Source organism: Calliopsis andreniformis, unplaced genomic scaffold (genome assembly GCF_051401765.1).
Source record: "Calliopsis andreniformis isolate RMS-2024a unplaced genomic scaffold, iyCalAndr_principal scaffold0019, whole genome shotgun sequence".
Taxonomy (NCBI): Eukaryota; Metazoa; Arthropoda; class Insecta; order Hymenoptera; family Andrenidae; genus Calliopsis; species Calliopsis andreniformis.
Window position 1 is genome coordinate 3,728,178 of NW_027480431.1, and position 8,692 is coordinate 3,736,869.

Consider the following 8,692-nt stretch of genomic DNA (forward strand, 5'->3'; position numbering starts at 1 on the left):
ATCACTTTCAAACTGGTTGCAATTATTCCTGATATATGATGGAAACACTGTTGTATTTTTTTTGCATTTTATGGTTCGGGCGTTGACTTCTAAGGCCCTAGCTATTCAATCTGTTGGAGCAACGCCCTAGGGTGAAGCCTAGGTTGCTCGGAAAGTAGAAATGACCATAAGTTTCATACTGGTTGCAATTATTCGTTTTATACGATGGAAAAACTGTTGTATTTATATTGTATTTTATGCTTCTGGCGTTGACTTATAAGGTACTAACTATTCTATCTGGTGGAGCAACGCCCTAGAGTGAAGCCTAGGTTGCCCGGAACGTAGAATTGGCCATCACTTTCAAACTGGTTGCAATTATTCCTGTTATATGATGGATACACTGTTGTATTTTTATTGCATTTTCTGCTTCGGGCGTTGACTTCTAAGGCCCTAACTATTCAATCTGTTGGAGCAACGCCCTAGGGTGAAGCCTAGCTTGCTCGGAAAGTAGAAATGACCATAAGTTTCATACTGGTTGCAATTATTCGTTTTATACGATGGAAAAACTGTTGTATTTATATGGTATTTTATGCTTCTGGCGTTGACTTCTAAGGCACTAACTATTGGATCTGGTGGAGCAACGCCCTAGAGTGAAGTCTATGTTGTCCGGAAGTTAGAATTGGCCATCACTTTCAAACTGGTTGCAATTATTCGTTTTATACGATGGAAAAACTGTTGTATTTATATTGTATTTTATGCTTCTGACGTTGACGTCTAAGGCACTAACTATTCGATCTGGTGGAGCGACGCCCTAGAGTGAAGCCTAGGTTGCCCGGAAAGTAGAAATGACGTTAACCTTCATACTGGTTGCAATTATTCGTTTTATACGATGGAAAAACTGTTGTATTTATATTGTATTTTATTCATCTGGCGTTGACTTCTAAGGCACTAACTATTCGATCAGGTGGAGCAACGCCCTACAGTGAAGCCTGTGTTGCCCGAACGTAGAAATGACCATCACTTTCAAACTGGTTGCAATTATTCCTGTTATATGATGGAAAAACTGTTGTATTTTTGTTGCATTTTATGCTTCGGGCATTGACTTCTAAGGCCCTAACTATTCAATCTGTTGGAGCAACGCCCTAGGGTGAAGCCTAGGTTGCCTGGAACGTAGAATTGGCCATCACTTTCAAACTGGTTGCAGTTATTCCTGATATATGATGGAAACACTGTTGTATTTTTTTTGCATTTTATGGTTCGGGCGTTGACTTCTAAGGCCCTAACCATTCAATCTGTTGCAGCAACGCCCTAGGATGAAGCCTAGGTTGCTGGGAAAGTAGAAATGAGCATAGGTTTCATACTGGTTGCAATTATTCGTTTTATACGCTGGAAAAACTCTTGTATTTATATTGTATTTTATGCTTCTGGCGTTGACTTCTAAGGCACTAACTATTCGATCTGGTAGAGCAACGTCCTAGAGTGAAGACTAGGTTGCCCGAAGCGTAGAATTGGCCATCAATTTCAAACTGGTTGCAATTATACCTGTTACATGATGGAAACACTGCTTTATTTTTTTTGCATTTTATGGTTCGGTCGTTGACTTCTAAGGCCCTAACTATTCAATCCGTTGGAGCAACGCCCTAGGGTGACGCCTAGGTTGCTCGGAAAGTAGAAATGGCCATAAGTTTCATACTGGTTGCAATTATTCGTTTTATACGATGGAAAAACTGTTGTATTTATATTGTATTTTATGCATCTGGCGTTGACTTCTAAGGTACTAACTATTCGATCTAGTGGAGCAACGCCCTAGAGTGAAGCCTATGTTGCCCGGAACGTAGAAATGAGCATCACTTTCAAACTGGTTGCAATTCTTCCTGTTATATGATGGAAAAACTGTTGTATTTTTATTGCATTTTATGCTTCGGGCATTGACTTCTAAGGCCCTAACTATTCAATCTGGTGGAACAACGGCCTAGGGTGAAGCCTAGGTTGCCCGGAACGTAGAAATAACCATAACTTTTACACTGGTAGCAATTATTCGTTTTATACTATGGAAAAACTGTTCTATTTATTTTGTATTTAATGCTTCGGGCGTTGGCTTCTAAGGCCCTAACTGTTTGATCTGGTGGAGCAACGCCCTAGATTGAAACCTAGGTTGCCCGAAACTTAGAAATGACCATAACTTTCAGACTGGTTGCTATTATTCGTTTTATACGATGGAAAAACTGTTATATTTATATTGTATTTTATGCTTCTGGCGTTGACTTCTTAGGCCCTTACTATTCGATCTGGTGGAACAACGCCCGAGAGTGAAGCCTAGGTTGCCTGGAACGTAGAATTGGCCATCACATTCAAAGTGGTTGCAATTATTCCTGATATATGATGGAAACACTGTTGTATTTTTTTTGCATTTTATGGTTCGGGCGTTGACTTCTAAGGCCCTAACTATTCAATCTGTTGGAGCAACGGCCTAGGGTGAAGCCCAGGTTGCCCGGAACGTAGAATTGGCCATCACTTTCAAACTGGTTGCAATTATTCCTGTTATATGATGGATACACTGTTGTATTTTTATTGCATCTTATGCTTCTGGCGTTGACTTCTAAGGCCCTAACTATTCAATCTGTTGGAGCAACGAGCTAGGGTGAAGCCTGGCTTGCTCGGAAAGTAGAAATGACCATAAGTTTCATACTGGTTGCAATTATTCGTTTTATACGATGGACAAGCTGTTGTATTTATATCGTATTTTATGCTTCTGGCGTTGACTTTTTAGGCCGTAACAATTCGGTCTGGTGGAGCAACGCCCTGGAGTGAAACCTAGGTTGCCCGGAACGTAGAATTGGCCATCACTTTCAAACTGGTTGCAATTATTCCAGATATATGATGGAAACACTGTTGTATTTTTTTTGCATTTTAAGGTTCGGGCGTTGACTTCTAAGGCCCTAACTATTCAATCTGTTGGAGCAACGCCCTAGGGTGAAGCCTAGGTTGCTCGGAAAGTAGAAATGACCATAAGTTTCATACTGGATGCAATTATTCGTTCTATACGATGGAAAAGCTGTTGTATTTATATCGTATTTTATGCTTCTGGCGTTGACTTCTTAGGCCGTAACTATTCGGTCTGGTGGAGCTACGCCCTGGCGTGAAACCTAGGTTGCCCGGATCGTAGAATTGGCCATCACTTTCAAACTGGTTGCAATTATTCCTGATATATGATGGAAACACTGTTGTATTTTTTTTGCATTTTATGGTTCGGGCGATGACTTCTAAGGCCCTAGCTATTCAGTCTGTTGGAGCAACGCCCTAGGGTGAAGCCTAGCTTGCTCGGAAAGTAGAAATGACCATAAGTTTCATACTGGTTGCAATTATTCGTTTTATACGATGGAAAAACTGTTGTATTTATATTGTATTTTATGCTTCTGGCGTTGACTTCTAAGGCACTATCTATTCGATCTGGTGGAGCAACGCCCTAGAGCGAAGCCTAGGTTGCCCGGAACGTAGGATTGGCCATCACTTTCAAACTGGTTGCAATTATTCCTGTTATATGATGGAAACACTGTTGTATTTTTTTTTGCATTTTATGGTTCGGGCGTTGACTTCTAAGGCCCTAACTATTCAATCCGTTGGAGCAACGCCCTAGGGTGAAGCCTAGATTGCTCGGAAAGTAGAAATGACCATAAGTTTCATACTGGTTGCATTTATTCGTTTTATACGATGGAAAAACTGTTGTATTTATATTGTATTTTATGCTTCTGGCGTTGACTTCTAAGGCACTAACTATTCGATCTGGTGGAGCAACGCCCTAGAGTGAAGCGTAGGTTGCCCGGAACGTAGAATTGGCCATCACTTTCAAACTGGTTGCAATTATTCCTGATATATGATGGAAATACTGTTGTATTTTTTTTGCATTTTATGGTTCGGGCGTTGACTTCTAAGGCCCTAATTGTTCAATCTGTTGGAGAAACGCCCTAGGGTGAAGCCTAGGTTGCTCGGAAAGTAGAAATGTCCATAAGATTCATACTGGTTGCAATTATTCGTTTTATACGATGGAAAAACTGTTGTATTTATATCGTATTTTATGCTTCTGGCGTTGACTTCTAAGGCACTAACAATTCGATCTGGTGGAGCAACGCAATAGAGCGATGCCTAGGTTGCCCGGAACGTAGAATAGCCCATCAATTTCAAACTGGTTGCAATTATACCTGATGCATGATGGAAACACTGCTTTATTTTTTTTGCATTTTATGATTCGGGCGTTGACTTCTAAGGCCCTAACTATTCAATCCGTTGGAGCAACGCCCTAGGGTGAAGCCTAGGTTGCTCGGAAAGTAGAAATGACCATAAGTTTCATAATGGTTGCAATTATTCGTTTTATACGATGGAAAAACTGTTATATTTATATTGTATTTTATGCTTCTGGCGTTGACTTCTAAGGCACTAACTATTCGATCTGGTGGAGCAGCGCCCTAGAGTGAAGCCTAGGTTGCCCGAAACTTAGAAATGACCATAACTTTCAGACTGGTTGCTATTATTCGTTTTATACGATGGAAAAACTGTTATATTTATATTGTATTTTATGCTTCTGGCGTTGACTTCTTAGGCCCTTACTATTCGATCTGGTGGAACAACGCCCGAGAGTGAAGCCTAGGTTGCCTGGAACGTAGAATTGGCCATCACATTCAAAGTGGTTGCAATTATTCCTGATATATGATGGAAACACTGTTGTATTTTTTTTGCATTTTATGGTTCGGGCGTTGACTTCTAAGGCCCTAACTATTCAATCTGTTGGAGCAACGGCCTAGGGTGAAGCCCAGGTTGCCCGGAACGTAGAATTGGCCATCACTTTCAAACTGGTTGCAATTATTCCTGTTATATGATGGATACACTGTTGTATTTTTATTGCATCTTATGCTTCTGGCGTTGACTTCTAAGGCCCTAACTATTCAATCTGTTGGAGCAACGAGCTAGGGTGAAGCCTGGCTTGCTCGGAAAGTAGAAATGACCATAAGTTTCATACTGGTTGCAATTATTCGTTTTATACGATGGACAAGCTGTTGTATTTATATCGTATTTTATGCTTCTGGCGTTGACTTTTTAGGCCGTAACAATTCGGTCTGGTGGAGCAACGCCCTGGAATGAAACCTAGGTTGCCCGGAACGTAGAATTGGCCATCACTTTCAAACTGGTTGCAATTATTCCAGATATATGATGGAAACACTGTTGTATTTTTTTTGCATTTTTAGGTTCGGGCGTTGACTTCTAAGGCCCTAACTATTCAATCTGTTGGAGCAACGCCCTAGGGTGAAGCCTAGGTTGCTCGGAAAGTAGAAATGACCATAAGTTTCATACTGGATGCAATTATTCGTTCTATACGATGGAAAAGCTGTTGTATTTATATCGTATTTTATGCTTCTGGCGTTGACTTCTTAGGCCGTAACTATTCGGTCTGGTGGAGCTACGCCCTGGCGTGAAACCTAGGTTGCCCGGATCGTAGAATTGGCCATCACTTTCAAACTGGTTGCAATTATTCCTGATATATGATGGAAACACTGTTGTATTTTTTTTGCATTTTATGGTTCGGGCGATGACTTCTAAGGCCCTAGCTATTCAGTCTGTTGGAGCAACGCCCTAGGGTGAAGCCTAGCTTGCTCGGAAAGTAGAAATGACCATAAGTTTCATACTGGTTGCAATTATTCGTTTTATACGATGGAAAAACTGTTGTATTTATATTGTATTTTATGCTTCTGGCGTTGACTTCTAAGGCACTATCTATTCGATCTGGTGGAGCAACGCCCTAGAGCGAAGCCTAGGTTGCCCGGAACGTAGGATTGGCCATCACTTTCAAACTGGTTGCAATTATTCCTGTTATATGATGGAAACACTGTTGTATTTTTTTTTGCATTTTATGGTTCGGGCGTTGACTTCTAAGGCCCTAACTATTCAATCCGTTGGAGCAACGCCCTAGGGTGAAGCCTAGATTGCTCGGAAAGTAGAAATGACCATAAGTTTCATACTGGTTGCATTTATTCGTTTTATACGATGGAAAAACTGTTGTATTTATATTGTATTTTATGCTTCTGGCGTTGACTTCTAAGGCACTAACTATTCGATCTGGTGGAGCAACGCCCTAGAGTGAAGCGTAGGTTGCCCGGAACGTAGAATTGGCCATCACTTTCAAACTGGTTGCAATTATTCCTGATATATGATGGAAATACTGTTGTATTTTTTTTGCATTTTATGGTTCGGGCGTTGACTTCTAAGGCCCTAATTGTTCAATCTGTTGGAGAAACGCCCTAGGGTGAAGCCTAGGTTGCTCGGAAAGTAGAAATGTCCATAAGATTCATACTGGTTGCAATTATTCGTTTTATACGATGGAAAAACTGTTGTATTTATATCGTATTTTATGCTTCTGGCGTTGACTTCTAAGGCACTAACAATTCGATCTGGTGGAGCAACGCAATAGAGCGATGCCTAGGTTGCCCGGAACGTAGAATAGCCCATCAATTTCAAACTGGTTGCAATTATACCTGATGCATGATGGAAACACTGCTTTATTTTTTTTGCATTTTATGATTCGGGCGTTGACTTCTAAGGCCCTAACTATTCAATCCGTTGGAGCAACGCCCTAGGGTGAAGCCTAGGTTGCTCGGAAAGTAGAAATGACCATAAGTTTCATAATGGTTGCAATTATTCGTTTTATACGATGGAAAAACTGTTATATTTATATTGTATTTTATGCTTCTGGCGTTGACTTCTAAGGCACTAACTATTCGATCTGGTGGAGCAACGCCCTAGGTTGAAGCCTAGGTTGCTCGGAAAGTAGAAATGACCATCAGGTTCATACTGGTTGCAATTATTCGTTTTATACGATGGAAAAACTGTTGTATTTATATCGTATTTTATGCTTCTGGCGTTGACTTCTAAGGCACTAACAATTCGATCTGGTGGAGCAACGCAATAGAGCGATGCCTAGGTTGCCCGGAACGTAGAATAGCCCATCAATTTCAAACTGGTTGCAATTATACCTGATGCATGATGGAAACACTGCTTTATTTTTTTTGCATTTTATGATTCGGGCGTTGACTTCTAAGGCCCTAACTATTCAATCCGTTGGAGCAACGCCCTAGGGTGAAGCCTAGGTTGCTCGGAAAGTAGAAATGACCATAAGTTTCATAATGGTTGCAATTATTCGTTTTATACGATGGAAAAACTGTTATATTTATATTGTATTTTATGCTTCTGGCGTTGACTTCTAAGGCACTAACTATTCGATCTGGTGGAGCAGCGCCCTAGAGTGAAGCCTAGGTTGCCCGGACAGTAGAATTGGCCATCACTTTCAAACTGGTTGCAATTATTCCTGTTATATGATGGATACACTGTTGTATTTTTATTGCATTTTATGCTTCGGGCGTTGACTTCTAAGGCACTAACTATTCAATCTGTTGGAGCAACGCCCTAGGGTGAAGCCTAGCTTGCTCGGAAAGTAGAAATGACCATATGTTTCATACTGGTTGCAATTATTCGTTTTATACGATGGAGAAGCTGTTGTATTTATATCGTATTTTATGCTTCTGGCGTTGACTTCTTAGGCCGTAACTATTCGGTCTGGTGGAGCAACGCCCTGGAGTGAAACCTAGGTTGCCCGGAACGTAGAATTGGCCATCAATTTCAAACTGGTTGCAATTATACCTGTTATATGATGGAAACACTGCTGTTTTTTTTTTGCACTTTATGGTTCGGGCGTTGACTTCTAAGGCCCTAATTGTTCAATCTGTTGGAGAAACGCCCTAGGGTGAAGCCTAGGTTGCTCGGAAAGTAGAAATGTCCATAAGATTCATACTGGTTGCAATTATTCGTTTTATACGATGGAAAAACTGTTGTATTTATATCGTATTTTATGCTTCTGGCGTTGACTTCTAAGGCACTAACAATTCGATCTGGTGGAGCAACGCAATAGAGCGATGCCTAGGTTGCCCGGAACGTAGAATAGGCCATCAATTTCAAACTGGTTGCAATTATACCTGATGCATGATGGAAACACTGCTTTATTTTTTTTGCATTTTATGGTTCGGGCGTTGACTTCTAAGGCCCTAACTATTCAATCCGTTGGAGCAACGCCCTAGGGTGAAGCCTAGGTTGCTCGGAAAGTAGAAATGACCATAAGTTTCATACTGGTTGCAATTATTCGTTTTATACGATGGAAAAACTGTTATATTTATATTGTATTTTATGCTTCTGGCGTTGACTTCTAAGGCACTAACTATTCGATCTGGTGGAGCAGCGCCCTAGAGTGAAGCCTAGGTTGCCCGGACCGTAGAATTGGCCATCACTTTCAAACTGGTTGCAATTATTCCTGTTATATGATGGATACACTGTTGTATTTTTATTGCATTTTATGCTTCGGGCGTTGACTTCTAAGGCACTAACTATTCAATCTGTTGGAGCAACGCCCTAGGGTGAAGCCTAGCTTGCTCGGAAAGTAGAAATGACCATATGTTTCATACTGGTTGCAATTATTCGTTTTATACGATGGAGAAGCTGTTGTATTTATATCGTATTTTATGCTTCTGGCGTTGACTTCTTAGGCCGTAACTATTCGGTCTGGTGGAGCAACGCCCTGGAGTGAAACCTAGGTTGCCCGGAACGTAGAATTGGCCATCAATTTCAAACTGGTTGCAATTATACCTGTTATATGATGGAAACACTGCTGTTTTTT